Here is a 17,006-nt window from a genome sequence, read left to right as displayed (position 1 = left end):
TGGATCCTGCCGATGGTAATTCGTCTGGAAGGATGATGCATTAAGATGTTATTAAGCTCACCCTGGTTGCAGTGAGGTCCCGTAGCTCCCCTAGGAGACTGTTTCAGAGGCAGTGTGGGGTGATGGGGCTGTCTGCAGGTGGGGAAGAGACGAGGTAGTGCCAGAGGAGGATTGCACCTTGGCTCCCTCTCCATTCTTTTCAGATGGAGCCAGTGGTGAATTTGGAAACAGACAAAATACGTCCTTAGCACTAGCACAAGACCAGCCCCATGCCCTGCCTGAGGTCAAGCTTCCCCTCACCCAGTGGCAGCTCTTGAGAACGTCTAAACCACCAGGTGATGGCGTCCACCGCTGGCCCAAATGTGAGGTGTTCGTTCTCCTCATCAGCTTCCCCACATTTGGCCAGCTTCCCTCCAGGGCCCCTAGGAAAGCTATGTTTAGTTCTGGGCTCCAAACTCAAGGAGCAGCATTAACCAACTGGCATGAGGCCAGAGCAGGCAGCCAGGGTGGGTGGGGAGGGGCGCTGATTTGTGGCAGAGCAGTGGCCGAGGTCTGTGGAGCAAGGAAACCTGGGGGCCTGGACAGCTGACTTCTACCGTGAGGGTGCTGGTCAGCTTGAGCGTGTCACTGAATAGCCCTCTTTGGGACTGTCCAAGTTCTGGGAGGCAGAGGATACTCAACATGGGTGGTGCTGATGGGTTGTGAGCTGTCCCTGGAGGTGTCTGAGTGAAGACTTGACTGCCTGTGCGGGCTCTGCAGAGTGGCTTGTCACAGAAGGAGAAGGGACCAGGAAGCCGCAGGGGCCCCTTATAAAGCTCGTTCACAGACTCTAGGAAAGAACAAGCCCAGCTTGGTGCCCAGCAGGCTTGCCACCTGGGTTAAGGTGAGGGGAGTGAAATGTTCTGGCTGACCTGGCGTTTAAGCCAACCTCCCAGATTCCCTCTTTGGTGTCTGACTTCTTTTGGGCTAGAGGCCTTGCTGCTCTTCCCTCCCTCCCTTCCCTCCTTCCTTTCATTCAGTTAACAAATGTTTATTGAGCACCTACCGTGCTGGGCAATGTGCTAAGTCTTGGAGGACCCAGAAGTCAGCAGAAGAGACGCAGTGGGGAGGCCCTGTCACGTGGAAAAGGGGAGGGATGGATGGATTGCCGGGGGTGGAGAGGAAATGCAGGGAGACCAGTAGGGAAGCTGGGGCAGCGTCCAGGTAGGAGACGATGTGAGGTAGGCAGGGGAGATGAAAGTGGGGTCAAGAGAAGTGGGCAGATCCAGAGCACAGGGAGTAGGCAAGCCTAGTGGGGTCTGATGGAGGGTTGGCTCTGGCAAGTAAGCGAGAAAGAGGACTCCCTCTCCCACAAAGGCAGACTCCAGGTGACTGACTCTAGCACTAGGCAAGGGTGCCAGTCACAGGGCGCCTCACAGCAGGGCTGGCTCTGGGGATCCCCGGCTGGCACACCTGCCCCCATACTTGAGCGAAGACTTCTGCACCCATGTTTCTTTCCTTGCAGACCTTTGGAACTGGGTCTTCTGCTCCTCCTGACAGCTCCCTTTTTCCTGCAAAGCCCCCCAGGTGTTGGCCCTCCTTCCTGTGGCTCCTCTCACCTCCTAGCAGAGCAGTGGTGACTGGCATACCCACAGGCCATTGCACAGCCTAGCTCTACCTCCGGGCTTCCCAGGTGGCCCTAAGGGTAGAGAACCCTCCTGCCAATGCAGGAAACACAGGAGACGAGGGTTCGATCCCTGGGTAGGGAGAATCCCCTGGAAGAGGGTATGGCAACACACTCTAGTATTCTTACCTGGAGGATCCCATGGACAGAAGAGCCTGGCAGGCTATGGTCCATGGGGTCGCCAAGAGTCAGACATGGGTAAAGCGACTGAGCACACACGCACAGCTCCACCTGCACCCGAGGGTCTCTGCATTCCTACTCAGTTCTCGGCGGCTACCCTCTCCCCAAGACCTCTCCTAGGATCAAAATACCAGAGCCGACCTGGGGCAATAGCAGGCCTGATCTCCACCTCGGGGGAAGAGGGAAGTATCGGGCCCAGCTGGGTCTTCTCACTGCGTCCTGCAGCCTTGGATCCACCCCACCTGGCCACCGGATGCCTTGAGGAAGCAGGGGAGTTTCAGGCTTCCAGGCCAAGGCCTGCAGCCTGTAAACACTCCTGCCCTATTTAAAGGGTTGCCAGATGGGCTTGAGCCACAGGCGGTGGGGGGAGGGGGCTTCAGTTGGGCCTGCCTGTGCCACATGGGGGATTTGGTGGTTCTTGGTCTCCAACTTAGCTGTTTGTGAAGCTGCTCTGAAAAGCTCCTCTGCTCTGTAACCAGTCTGTGTGAAGCCAGTGTGCCCCGGGGTCCCCTTTCTTGTGTGCATGGGGCCAGGGCACCCCATGTCTCCCTCCCTGTCTGTCTGAAGTCAGTGCACCCCCGGGTTTTCTCCTCTCAGCTTAGACATGGGAATCCTAGTCTCTCATTTAGTCATCCCTCAAAGTTTGGGCCTCAATCTTAAGTTTTGCAAACAGAGAAAACTGAAGGTGGTTGAGTTCATCTCCCTGCCTCACGGGGTGGGAACGGGGTGGCCTTGGCCTAAGACAACCTTTTATATATTAAACTCAGTGTCAAAAGATGTTTGTTATTTTCACAGCCTGAAAAAGTCAAGTGAGGCTACGCGGCTATCTCCAATAGGGTAATATTTATGCTAATAGTTACCCTTCTTGAGGGTGTTTTATACTTGCGCTTTAATCATAACAGCAACCTTCTGAGTGTTATTGTATCCGTTTACAAAACTGATGCCCCGAAAGGTGAGTGGCTGGGCTCATGATCTCCTGCTGAGAAAACGGAGAGCTTGTCTTTGTTCTCATGGCTTCGGCCCTAGCCGGCCTAGGCTGGACCCAGGTCTTGCCTCTGTTTAGCCTCACAAAGCATGAAAGAGTGACTGCAGCCAGGACTGTTCTATGCCTGAGCTCCTTCACTGTCCACCACGACCTCATCTGTGTGACTGATCCCAGGTATCGATCTCCTATATTGGATAAGGAGGCAGATCAGAGAGAGAAATAAACTTGCCCAGGGCCATGCAGCAGCTGGCGGTAGGACCTGGATCGAAAGCCAGGTTGTCTGTCCCTTTCAGGCGCCCATTCCGCCCTGTGCCACTTAGAGCTAATTGCAAGAAGCTCTCCGTGTGACTTCCTGCCTGGCCTGGAGAACTAGCGTGGACAGACTGAGAGAGAAGGAAGGCAGTGAGGCAGGAGGGCGGGCTGCGAGTCCTGGCCTGTTGCTGTGATCTCGGACAGTTCACCTCCACCCTTTGAGCCTCCACTTGCTTGAGGTCAGCTGGGGACAGGGGTCTGTGACCAGCTCTCCTTGAGGACAAAGGCATGGTGTGGGACCAGCTCCGCAAGTGGACAGGGGCAGCTTTTCTTTCCTGCTGTGAAATCCCTGTGCCTGGGTCAGCCTTGGCTGGCGCCCCAGGGCCAGAGCCCTGCGTGGCTGCCAGCTCCCCGGACTTGGGGGGTTGGGCAGGGAGCTGGGAAGCAGAAGTGCTTAGCTCTTGGGGACTTTGGGATGGCCTTTCTCAGACCTGGATGTGCCACTCACAGTGCCCCATCTCCCTGCCCACGCGCTCCTCTCAGGCCTGCAGCTCGGGGGAGAGCAGTCTGGTCCCCTCTGCCGAAGACCCCGGGCTCCAGTTTCTGGGAATTGGCTGCTCTCTGCAGCTTTTTTTCCCAGGGAGCTGGTGCCAAGCAGGCTCCGCCTCCGCCTCTGGCGGGTCTCCAGGAGTTCTGTGTAGGGCCCTTCTCAGCAGCAGCAGGAAGGCGGACTTCATGGGGGCTGGAAGACAACTGGCCTATGTCTCCTTCACTCCAGCTGTAAAGAAGGGCATGCTGGTTGCTTCCAGACCCACACATAGGACTAGCTGATCCAGGTCCTGTGGGAGGGCTGGAACTCCTCTCCACTGATGCCCAGCTAGCTGCCCTATGGACCCTTTAACTTTCTCTCTGTTCATGCTATGCAGAGATGGGAGGGAACACCCAGGAGCCTACAAGCCTTGAGGAGGAACCCTCAAATGACTGGGGATTTCTGGTGGTACGGCAGACCTGTGGCTGGAGCACTGTCTAACCTGCTTCCCTCCCATCCTATCGTAGAGGCTGGGACGAGCCCTGGGCAGCTCCCAGGCGGGTGGAAGCATCTGCTCTCTGGTGGCTGGTTCCAGTGAATTCCTCCCTAGGTCACTGCTCAACTGGGCCCCTTTAGGAAAGCATACCCTTCTCCTTTGCCCTGTATCATGGGGTGGTGACATTTTAAAATCCTGTTGATAGGTGATATTTATCCAGTGGCATATGCAGGCAGTGTGCTGCACACTTAGGCGAATTATCTAATCTTCTCTGCACAGTAGCTCTGTGAGAGAGGCATGGTGGTCACCCTCCCTGTCTCACCAGGGGAAATCTCATTTGTCTTCCTCCCCAGGGGCTGGATTTGCCTGGGCAGGCAGGGACCATGCCTGGTTCTGCTCTGTACTGTGGCGCCTGGCATGCCCCTGATGGATGCTCCATGCTGGCCAGCCAAACAAGGGAGGATGAAGGCATCTCTGGGACTCTGACCCTTCCCAATGGCCTAATTTGAGGACAGTTGTTCCAGTGCTATAATCTCAAAGTGGAAAAAGTAGGACCTAACATGTCTCTGTGTGTCTGTGCTTATGCAGGGGAGTCATGGACACAAGGCATGTTGGTCATGAGTGTGAGCTCAGGGTCCTGCTATTTTAGCGGGGAATCTCAGTTCTGCATTTTTCCTGCCGTGTGGTTTGGGATGAGATGCCTAAATTCCTGAGGGCTCAGTTTCCTTTTCTATAAAAGCAGGGATGATAACAATAATCTGTCTGACAGGGTGGTTGTGGGGATGCAATGAGTTATTATGCATAGAGTTACTTAGTACAGTGCCTGCCCTAGTGAGCACTGGGTTGGTATTTGCTGTTGTAATTAGTAGACAGGGACAGGGAGAGCTGGGTACGTGGACAGGCATGATGTTAATGGCACATGGCAAACTGGCCTCCTAAAGCAGGAAGCAGTTCACTTCCTTCTTTCCGGGCGCCTTGGCTCCTTGGCCTCTCCCACAGGCTGCTGTGACCTGTGGGAGCCGCCCTTCAGCCCACGGGCAGCTGCATTTCCCTGCTCCTTTCAGCAAGGTGTGTATTTGTTGAGAGGTAACACAAGGAGGCGGCAGCACCATGAAGGGCCTCATGAATGAGCTGAGGGACCAAGTGGCCCGGCTCAGCGGGGACACGTGGATGGTCTCGTGGGTGTCCACAGCTGAGCGCCAGTGCAGGACAGCTGACCAGGTGCCTTCTCTGGACCCCTATTCATAGCTCCTGTCCCAGCCTCATGGGCATCTTAGACCAGCCTTTCAGGAACAGTGAGGTAGAGAGAGAAAAGTTCTCAGCAGACTGTGTTGAAATCTCCATCTACTGAGGAGAAAGCTTGAAGTGACTGAGTTTCCTTGGGACTTCTGCCATCAGGGAGAATGGCACTCAGGAAAGAAACGAACTTCACATATAGAAAAATAATGAAAGTGATATTTTTTGCAAAGATAACAATGTGACTTATGAAATTCTTACCACAGCATGCATCTATATGTTTTCCTTCCTGTCTAAAATATCAAAATATGTGTACTTGTGTTTATATATATATGATAAAAATGCATATAAGATCAACACTTTATATATATATATAAAGAAAACTCAGGTTATTGGTTATCTTTGAGTGAAGGGAGTATAAGTTGTTTTAAAATTTTTCCTTAATTTTTGTTGATACACTCTACTGTATCTTTCTAATTTTCTCAAGTAAAGATGACCCAAAAGATAAAATAATTTTTATGTATGTATTCTTAGCTATGAGCGTTGTTCTTTGTATCAGGCAAATTGGGCTAAGTAGGGGAATGGCAACCCACTCCAGTACTCTTGTCTGGAAAATCCCATGGACAGAGGAGCCTGGTAGGCTGCAGTCCATGGGGTCGCTAGGAGTTGGACACGACTGAGCGACTTCACTTTCACGCACTGGAGAAAGAAATGGCAACCCACTCCAGTGTTCTTGCCTGGAGAATCCCAGGGACGGGGGAACCTGGTGGACTGCCGTCTCTGGGGTTGCACAGAGTCAGACACGACTGAAGCGACTTAGCAGCAGCAGCAGCAGGGAGATGTGTGAAGTGATAGCAAGGCTTTAGGCCAGGGTCTCTGTCCCCAGAGCACATCCCCTTTCCCTGAGCATGCTTGATTGGGGTCGTCTCATTGCCACATGTGTCCCCGTACCACCAGAACCCCATGAAGCATTTGTGTCAAATGTGAAAGTCACCCCAGGGGAGCAGTGAGTCCTAACACCTGGCCCACAATGCCGGCCATGCAGGATCCTTCCATCCACCTTACAGGTTAGAAACCAGACCCTTGGGAAGCCTGGGCACTTATACAGGGCCACACCTTCACCTTGGGTGTACCTCATACAACACAGCGGCTGGTGGTCAGCAGAAGGGGCTCTGGTCCTACTCTCTCAGTACCTGGTGGGGATTTATGGCTCAGAGAGAATAAAAGCTTAGAGGCTTTTGTGATTTGCTCAAGGTCACCCAGCAAGGGGCAGGGTTGGAAGGAGAATTCTGGTGCTTCATGCCAGAGTATAGAAAGATGCTCAGAAAAGAGCTGCAATGAGGGAGAAAGGGCGAAAGAAAGCAAAGCAATCAGAAGAAAAGAAAGAGACTACAAGTGATTCCCGGAACAAAGAACACAGTCCTGTGTGTGTGTGTGTGTGTGTATGTGTGTGTGCACGCGCACGCCTGCATGCACTAGGGGTGAATGGCAGTGGAACTGTCAAGCCTGGGGAGGCAGGAGGTGAGAATGAGAGGTAGGGAGTGGGGCAGAGGGAAGGAAAGAAAGAGACAGATGGGAAACAGTCCACGAAAGCCAAAAACCTCCAGTCTGACAAATGTTTATTTTATTTCGTGTTGATAACAGGGGAAAAAAATTGCTGACGGAAACTCAACAACTAGCAAAGGCTAGCGCCAGCTCTCCAGACCCCAGTGAAGAGTGCCTTTCCCCAGAAGGCCAGGCCCGATCTTGGGTGCAGACCCCAGCTGAGCATAAGGCTTACCAGGAGAGCCTACCTGAGGAGCCTATTGCAGCAGAAAGTGCCCTGAAATACAGCCCAGGGCTAAAGTCCATAGTAAGTCAGGGCTGGCAGGCTGATCCACTTCTCAGAGCCCTGGAGTCCTGGACTGTGAAATGTACCTGGTCCTTCTTGTTCTGTCCACTTGTGGAAGCTGTTGGGGGGACTTCACTTCTGGCCCACTTGGAATAACAGGCACTGCATCTAGCCTCCTGTCTGAACAAAAAATAGAACACACGAAACCACAATTTTCAAGACATTGGGCATCAGTAAGTGAAGTGCTGTGCTCCCCGAGGGAAGGGAACCAAGTAAGGTGAGCTCTATGGTGGCCCCTGGTTACCTGCCTGGAGCAGTCCCTGGCTTCTGCCACACAGGGAGGGGAGGCCTAAGGAGCTGGTGGACTCCCTGATTGGAGGGGATGGAGCCGAGGGTGCAGGGAAACTGCAGATGATGGAGTGCTGGATGGGGAGGGACAGAGAGGACCCCAGGAAGCTGCACAGAGTTCCCCTCCAGTACTGGTGGGGTTTTCATCAGCGTATGCATGTGAGGAGGCTGCCTGAGGCCCGGGAAAAACCACTGAAAGGATTTTCAGAAATAGAGCATGGAGCTTACATGGGAATGACTATAGTTTCTGTTCCCACCAGCCAGCCTGGAAAACTCACAACTCAGAGGGCACTGTGTTTACTACTCTAATGCCCCCAACCTGTTTTCAAATATTTCTGCTAGTTCAGAAGAACGTCCTTGTTTTCAGGCACTTTGTTTGACTTTGGTCCAAACTCCATCCTCTCTATGTATTTGGTTTTCATGGCTCTAGACAGAACAGCTTCTCTGCCCTCTTCTCCCCTTCCCTTATTTTGCCTGCTTTTGGCTCAATGAAGACTCGAATGTCCCACATTCAGGATTTGCTTGCCTTCTTTCTGGTGGTGCTGTTGAAGTAGTTCATCTCTCCTTGGTGTATCTCTTACACTGAAGGATTGATCTAAAGGCTTCTCCAAATTCAGGTTCATTTCTTTTGCTGAGAACACAGGTGGTGCTTGCCTTCTTATTTTCGAGGCCGTAAAGCTCTGTGTTGATTCCCAGTCAGCTCATGTCAGGAATGGGTTGTTCACTTGAGCTGCTGATAAAGCAGTGCTCTGGCATGCTAGCTACCCACAGCTTTGTTTCTTTTCATCCCACGTGAGAAAGCATGTTAAGATAACATGTAGTTTAGAACGGTGCTGTAACCCTGAATCCACTCACTGAAAAAAATCCTTCCAAACTTTGATACTTTTTTCAGCCTTAGCAATCATAGCAAATGTGGTGATACATGGCATGCCACAACCTACGGCAATGAGCAGACTTGTCAGGCAACTGGGATTGTGAATAAGCCCCTAAGTACTTCAGAACAGCCAGGGCATTAGCCTCACTCCTGTTTGACCCCTTTTTATAACAGCTGAGAAGTTGGCGTTTGGGCTTCCCAGCGTTGGAGACTGCAGTCTTTTCCCTGAGGTGGCCCATTTCATTGGTCAGTTTGTTAGAAAGTTGAGCCTCCTTGTAAATCCAATGAGTCCACTTGTCTGTTGGAATTTTACCCTCAGGAGCCAAGCAGATGATATTGATCACTAAAAACTGACCACCCACCCTCCAAGCAATCCCCATCCCCCAGGTCTTTGCTGCTCATGACTTCACACCTTCTCACCCTACTTTCCCACCTGTGACCTCGGGACACACTCCAGGTGCTAGACTGTGTCAGTGGCTCTTGAACAGAAGATGGGCTTGAGGTGTGAGAGATTCCTCTGTAGAGGGGATGGGCCTGCTCCCTCTTGCCTTCTAGAATCCAGGTTCTCAGGCATGTCCCGTCCCTGACTCTGAGCCCCAGTGCAATCTGACCCCCATGCAGGGGAGAAATGTACCATCCAAAGGGAGACCTCATGTGTCCTCACATCCTTTCAAGCGGCTGGTAGGGGAAGGGAGTGCCCAGCTCCATCCATTAAGGATGAGCCAGCTATTCTAACCCACTTGAGAGGTTTTAAAAGTAGAGCCAAGAATTTAACTTCAAGATGTACTTTACCTCCCCAAATCAAATCATCTCATTTTCAGCACAGTTGTTGAACAGACAGTCTTGTGGAGTTAATGCTGCAGTTTTTCCGGAAGCTCTTGTGTGGGATGGAGGTCAGGATTTTGCAGGCTCAGAGGTATTTCCGTCACCAGCTGGTTGATTGGCCTGGGGACTCGCCGGCTCCATTTAAGATGTCTCTCCTGTCTGGTCCCTGCCCAGTGCCATCTTCTCTGTCTTCATCTCCTCTCTCCAGGATTCCCAGAAGAGCCTTTTAAATGTCCTTTGCTTCTAATCTTCCCTAGGGAGCCTCTGCTTCCCCTAAATGTCAATTTTATACTAATTGCCCACCCCTTCCCAACCTAGTTCCCTAGACTGTCTTTCAAGGGCTTCATTCTTTATCCCCATAGACCTGACCAAACTCCCTTCTTCCATAGCTTCTACCCTCCTTCTTCTGAGACTTGTCAAGCAGATCTTAGCTGTTCCTACCTTGCTGTTGAATGAGTACCTCTTTCTAGGTCAACTTCTTACAGGAAGCCTTCCCTAATTATCTTTATCCTCTTCCTGGACTTCTCCCTTCTCTGGCCTCCAGTGTCACGCAAAGCCATGGACCAGTTTCTTCTCTCCCTGGCCAATTTGTAAGTCCCTGGAGGAGTGGGGCCAAAATGTCTGTGTCAGAGACAGTGAGTCTGTGAGAGTCCAGAGTCACATTCGTACATCCAGAGTCCATGTCCAGAGACGTCTCATCAAAGATGCCATGTTCATCCCTCACATTTCCAGCCCTCCTGGCTGGAAGGTGGGGCCAGGTGACTAGTTCTAGACTGAGCAGAAGTGACATGTGTCACTGCTTGGCTGAGGCGATTAAGAGCTGGCAGGAGTCCTCCATCCCTGTCTGTCCCCTCTGCAGCAACCACAGATGCTGTGTGACCCAGGTGGCAGAGTTCCATGATGCCAGATCCTCTGTCAGCCTCGTTCCCTGCATCACTGTGTGGATCAGAGCTTCCTACTACCCTGCATTAGACATGTAATATGATCAAGAGACAGAACTTTATCCTATTAAGTCTCTGAGATTTTTTTTTTCCTAATGCAGCAGCTAGCATTGTTTAACATAAATACTACATTTTCTTTGTTGTCCCCCCACCTCCACAACCATCTTCACTTCACTCTACCTGGAAGCCCTGAGCACAGATGTCACTTAGTGTAAATAGATTCAGTCAATGAGGCTTTTTAGTCTGAATGACGGATATCATGGGATGGTAACTGAGACATGGAACTCATAAATAGAACAACTTAAGAGGACGTTCTCGGCAGCATCATGGCCAGTAGAAACCACCCATGAACTTAGCCTCCTGCATAGGCCACTGTCCACTGGCCTCACTGACCAAACCCTGGCACCCTGTAGCATGCTGACCTAGTGCACAACCAGATCTGGGGTTCCTCAGCTGTGTGACTCTGGAGTAATCACATGTCCTTTCAGAGCCTTGAGTTCGTCATCCACAAGTTGACCAAATGATGTCTGTTCTCGGAACCTGGAATACCTCAACTCTGCCCTTGTAGGAAGACCAGTGTGCTTCCCAGAAGATGGGGGCTTCTGGGGCCAAACACTACTGTGGCTGTGTCAGGGTGACTCTCAGCTTCCCCTAGGCCCTGGATATTTGATGTAAAGAAGGTAAAATTGTGATGTGGCAGGGAGAGGACCTTAATGGGGTCGCAAAGCTTTAGACTGTGGTCTGCCATATATCTGGTCATTGCCTTTTCTGAGAGAAGAACATGCTGGAGAACATGGTAGAGAACATGCTGGAAAGGTGGGGCAGGACTCCTGAAGGGAGAGTGTACAGGCAGTCCCTACCCTCAGCAAGATGTTAGTTAGAAATTCACCTATTGAAGGCAAGCCCTCTGAAGGCGTGGCTGTGACTTTCTCTCAACCTCATCCTAGTATCCTGTTTGGAGCCTGGCCCAGAGAAAGTGCTAGAAGGGTATTTGGCTTCCCCTTGGGGTGGTGAGTGTCCTGTGGGTGGTTGTATATATAAGCTGAGGCTGGATGGTAACTGGGCAGAGATGCAGCGGAGGGTGTCCTGAACTCTGGGAAAGACAGACGAGATGACCAGGTAGATTCATCCCAGGCTGAGATTCGCCGGGCTGAGGCTGCGTGAGACACTGGGGCAACCAGCTTTCCGGTCTGCGGGCTCAGGGGAGGCCCTGAGGAGGTGCGGTTCCCTCTTGCTTCCACCTTGAGGTGGAATGCCTGCAGCACATATTCCTAACATATGTTAACCTTGGTGCTCTGCTCCTGCCAAGAAGCTGTCACAGAGGTACTTAGCAGAGGAAGCAGTGTAGGAAGCATGCCTGTTGTACTTTGGGGCACTGTGCAGCTAATGGGGCATGTACAACGAGGGGCTGCTGGGTCGGGGTGACCCTGCCAAAGCCTGTTTGGGCCAGCACCAAAGAAGTGGGTGTTCATGATGCCTGGCAGCCAAAGCCCAGGTCCCTCAGTGGTCAGAGTGAAGCCCAGGTGACGTGGCTGAGCACCTACTGTGCGCCAGGTGCTGGCCTTGGGCCTCACATGCCTGCTGCCCCACTTCACCCTCACAGCAACCCCACCAGGTGGGCACCATCCATGCAGTTTGCAGGTGAGGAAGCTGCCTCTGGATCAGCCGAACTCTAAGGAAATCTACCTCTCGTGGAACTCTAAGGAAACCGCATCATGCTTTCCTCGGTGCCTGGAATCCAGTGAACGCATCCAGGAAGGGGGAGCCTGCGTGTGACATTAGCTGATGCTCCTTGTCTGATCTGTGAGGTCATGTGGGAAGTGTGAGTCAGCCAATGAGGATGATTTTATTTGACAGAGGTCTTGGGAAAAGCCATCGACATTTGTCGTTGGGATCAGGCTATGTGGTTTTCACCTTAAGAAGGATGTGCCTCTTATGGCCTTTTATTTTCCTCAATCCCAAACACAGCGTACAAAAACACCGACATGGGTATACACATCCCTACTTGTACATCTGGATACACAGTCATGATGCTGCTCACACAATGACATGCGCACAGACACCTGCTGGTGTACTCACATGCACACACTTGCCCCCATATACTTTCACTTGATTTCACTCACACAGTTCACATCTAATTGCCTTCATACACACACTTTCCCCCTCGTGTGAACCTGCTCACCCACATACACACCAAGCAGAGGCAGAAAACTCACATTCACATGCTTTTTCTCTGAGCGGAGGAATCCTATCTTTTAAAGGAGGGGATGAGGAAAGTGACAGGGGTTCTCAGCTGCTTTCTGCCCTCCCCACAACTCTCAAAGACAATGAGTAGTTTTATGCAGGAAAACAAAAGAAAGAGGGCAGGTGGGAGGATCCTGGGGTCCTGGTGGGACCTCTCCAGGGACGAGCTGGTCCTCCCTTGACCTCCCTGGATTTCAGTTTCCATGTCACTCGAGCGGTAATGAAGCTCTTCCATTCCCCATCTCTCCGCCCCTCTAAGTGCAGGCGTGTGGAGGCCATTCAGAAAGGCTGAGTTCTCCCTGATGGACCACAAAGCTTGTCCCCTGCCGGCCCAGGTGAAGGAATGAAGCAGCCACACCCTGAAGGGGCAGTAACTAAAGGTCAGAGGGTCAGCGCTGCATGGGCCCTTAGCCATTTGGATTCCCCTTTATTTCACAGGTGGGGAAGCTGAGACCAGGAAGGGCCCGGCCCTTAGCACCATTGCTGGCATTTCCTGGTTGCTCAGTGGACACTTGACGAAGGACTGTCAGATGCTGCTCTTTTGCTGCTTCCAGATCAGCTCTTGAGGCATCTGAGAACTTGGAACCTGGAGGCCTGGAAGAAGCAACATTACATTTCATGCACATGGTTGTTGAAACTTGGATGCTGACTGCCCCTCTGACCCCAGGTGGTGACAGTCCTCTTCCTCCCTTGTATAGATGCCTCACCCAGGAAGTGAGAGTTCCTTTTGGCCCAGCTGGTCCGGATTCTCCTTGTGCGTGTGTGTGCCCCCGCCCCAGGCACACATTCCCACATACTCTCTCTCACACCCCCATTCACACTCACACAGGGAACCCTCTCAGGTGGATGAGACCTGCAGGGAAAAGCAGAAACAGGGTGGGACAAGTTCTCCAGGCTGAGTGCCTCTGCGGTCCCGACCAACATGTCCAGGCTGACCAGTATAAACTGAACTTTGATTTCATGATTCTGGCCAAGCACTGGATTCCACCAGCATGAGCCTGAGCACGGTCTGGTCCTTTCCCTTGCAGAACTAAAATCCGCTGGGGGCTTGCCATGTGGTTCCCAACACTGAGGGCACAGCTTGAGGAGGATTAGGACAGCCCTGTGGGTGCTCCGAGGAGGGAACGATGGACTCCCTCGGGGCTCTGTGAAGAGGCGGGAACAGCAAAGGACATCTAGAATTTTGCCAGATAAAGGAGCAGTGAGCTGGAGCCTTGTGCGCCAGACTGAGGTTTAAAATATGCAGCCTATTCAGGTGGGCAAGTGGTCCCGTGCCACCAGAGGGGGACAAGAGGGCCAGAGAGGCAGCATGGGGTCTGATGGGAAGGAGATTCAGTGTTTGCTGGGGTTGGTGCTACTTTATGGGTGGGAGAGTGGGTCCCATATAGGGTTTCTAGATAGAAGGGATGAGAAGGGCCACCTTGGTGGCCACGAGGAGCCCAACTAAGGCGGGAACGTAACATCTAACTAAAGGCACCAGAGTCTCAAGTGAGAGATGGCGGGGAGGGTGGGGGGTGGTCCCTGCCTTCTGGACCTTCCAGGCCAGACAGGAGGTTAAGGCAATAGGTGGGGCAGGTATGTTGGGAAGAGGCTGTGCCAGCAGAGCCTATGGGAAATGAGAGGCTTGGCAAAGGGTTTCTAAGTCAGACCTCAGAAGGGGTCATGGAGCGCAAGGTATCAAGAACAAAGGCGCGGGTTTAGCTGGGGAGGGAGGTGGTCCTGCCATCCCAGAGGTGGGGCAGACAGCGATGTAACATCCCTCCCCAGGCTGCCTCGGGCAGGAACCAGCCATTGTTTGTCAGCCTGTGCTGTCCTGGGAGCTGCAGCCCAGAATATTAAAATCTCTCTCAGGTTTATCTCCTCCCCATCTCGCTCGTTTGAAATCCTGGCAATTCGGGGGAGAAAGTTACTTTAATCCTCTGGTTCCTATCATCCTAATTATAGTTTCAATAGACAACGGGCAGGGCTCTAAATGAGATCGGAGGACACGGGAGCACATTATGTTGGCGCTAATAATGATCTGTCTTTGTTTTATCATTTCATGTTGTTGCTTCTCATTTTGGCTGCCTGAATTCTTAATGCCTTCGAGTGTCTCCCGGAGATTGCTTCCTCTTGCTGCCAGGCCGGGACACAGTTGCAGACTTGCATATGAAAATACCCAGCCTGGTGCCTGCAGCTAACAAGCCAGCCGCCATTTAAATTTCAATCAGCCCTTCTGTTTGTGTGTGAGTTCCTTGGATGGATGAAATTAGCAATTTTGAAAAATTGATTAAAATTGCTGGTTTCACGAAGCCTCAAAACATCAAAATCAATCTTTTTTTTTTTAAATACATCAAAATTTTTGTTAGACTCACCATGTCTGCAGTATGAGAAATTGCCAAGCCTGCTGGTGGGGTAGTGGGGAATGGGGAGCTGGGTGGGCCGGGGCTTGTCTTGGCTCTAGACCAACTTCTGTGTGACTTTCTCAAGTGTTTGAATCTCTCTGTTTCTTTCTTTTTTTTCCCCCCATCTCTGGAATCAAAAGATTTGACTAGATGAGGGATCTCTAGAAGGTACTTCCACCCCTGACACTATATAATTATGTGTTCAGAGTCAGGTGAAAAAGCAAATGGATCTTTGCAGGTAGAATCTGCATTTAGATGAAGTGAGAATATTAACAACAGGTATCATAATAGCAAAAATTTTTAGCTAAATCTAGGCACTTTATATGCATTACTTACATCTTGTGATGAATCATCACAAGAAGACTGTGAAAAAATACAACTGTCATCCCCATTTTCAGATGTAGAAATGGAAGCTTACACCCTTCCATGATTCCCAGTCCAAGACCTCCTCCCATGTCCAGGTGCATAGCTCCAGATAAAGGCTGTCCTGATCTGCGCAGACCTGGGCTCTCCTGGAGAGTCACACGCATGCGCATGGCTCCCTGGACCGACAGGGAGACCTGGACACTGGGTATTGGCAGCAGACATTTGAGGCATTCCTGGGCTCTCTCTTCTCTGAGTTTTGAGCTGAAGGCTCTGTCCATCAACTTTGCAGCAGAGATGATGCCAAGAGAAGTGAGATAGAAGATGCAAATAAATATCTTATTTTCCCAAATAGTGAGAGCTGCTCAACAGCCCCATACCCACAGTCTTGGTAGAGATGAAAACTCTCTGAAGTCATCATTTGGTTCAAGGGGAAAAAGAGAAAAACCCACCTCTGTTTGCTGCCATGGGCAGAGTAAACTTCTTTCATTTCTTGTCTCTCCCTCCCTCGCTCCCACTCGCCCCCACCATGTCCAGTAACTAGGCGTTGCTGTTCCCTCTACTTCAGTCTGAGTAAGGGCAGTGTCGCAGGCGCTTCCTTTCACAGCTCCCCATGGCACAGCTGTCAACGGTGCTTAATCACAAGAATCGCCTAGGACCCTTGTTAAAAAAAAAGCAGGGGTGCTCAGTACCTGCTCCAGACTTCCTGAAAAGAAGCCCAGCCAGTTCAGGAAGCCCCTTTTCTCTAAACATGTTCTCTGTATGTGGACAGCATCTGTGTGGTCCCATCGCCCAGTTCACTGTCTAGAGGGTCAGTGTGCAGACAACTGGATTTCTGTTCACAGCCGTATTGCATACTTACTGAACCTCTACTAAAGTTAGTGGGAAAAGATAAAGGCATTGCGGGAAAAGCATGTTTTCTAGATCTAGAATTGACTCCCGTACCAGCTCCATCACAAATGTTCTGTGCCCTTGGGGGGTCACTCACCTCTCTGGCCTGGTGTTTTCCTAGTTGTCCCATAAGGACAGTGGGCCGTCTGTCCACATGGTTTTCAGGAGACACACGGTGTGTGCGGAACACTCGGTGCAATGTCTGGCACAGAAGGAGGTGCTCGACCAGCAGGAGCCTATTCCTGCCAGAGGACACCCACGGAGGCCCTAAGGGGACTGTTCCTAGGCTTCTGTGAGTCCCCAAGTGGCTGGCCATTCCCAGAGTGTGTAATTTCCCTTTCAAGGGAGGTGGCTGGTAGGCGGTAGGCTAGACTCACTCCCCAGGGAAGTGACTTGCTCCTTTTGCCAGCTATTATTGTATTTAAAATAAATTTGGGACGCAGCCTGGTATAAACTACTATGTATTATGGGTCTTCGGGGAATTCTCATAAAGCAGTGATGGGCACACACAGGCTATTTTTATAGGCAGTGCAGACAACAGGCTGGAAGCAGGCAAGGGACAATGATAGAGGGAATTTGACCTGGTTTTCTGGTGAGTTCTGGTCCATTCAAGACACTTTTCTTGACCGCCTTGGTGAACATCTGTGTACGACCCAGGTGCCGCCACTGAGGTGGGAAATCAGGGGTTCCCCGAGAACAAAGAGGTCTGACTCTGCAGCAGTCAGCCCTCACTTTTTTGTCGGGAGGGAGAAAAATTCAGCTCTGCCGGGCTCAAATGGAAAGGCAGGTGACTGACTCAGCCGCCAGGAGTCAGGCTCGACTGGACCCAGGTTCTGTGAGGACTTGTCAGCTCCGTCTCTCAGTCTGTTTCTACGTGTTGACTTTGGCCTCAGGCTGGCTGTCCCCACAGGTGGCAGAAACGCCCCCAGCAGCTCCAGGCTCACATCCTGGCTGCTGCTGCTGC

Source organism: Budorcas taxicolor, chromosome 5 (assembly GCF_023091745.1).
Source record: "Budorcas taxicolor isolate Tak-1 chromosome 5, Takin1.1, whole genome shotgun sequence".
Taxonomy (NCBI): Eukaryota; Metazoa; Chordata; class Mammalia; order Artiodactyla; family Bovidae; genus Budorcas; species Budorcas taxicolor.
This window is presented reverse-complemented; position numbering follows the sequence as displayed.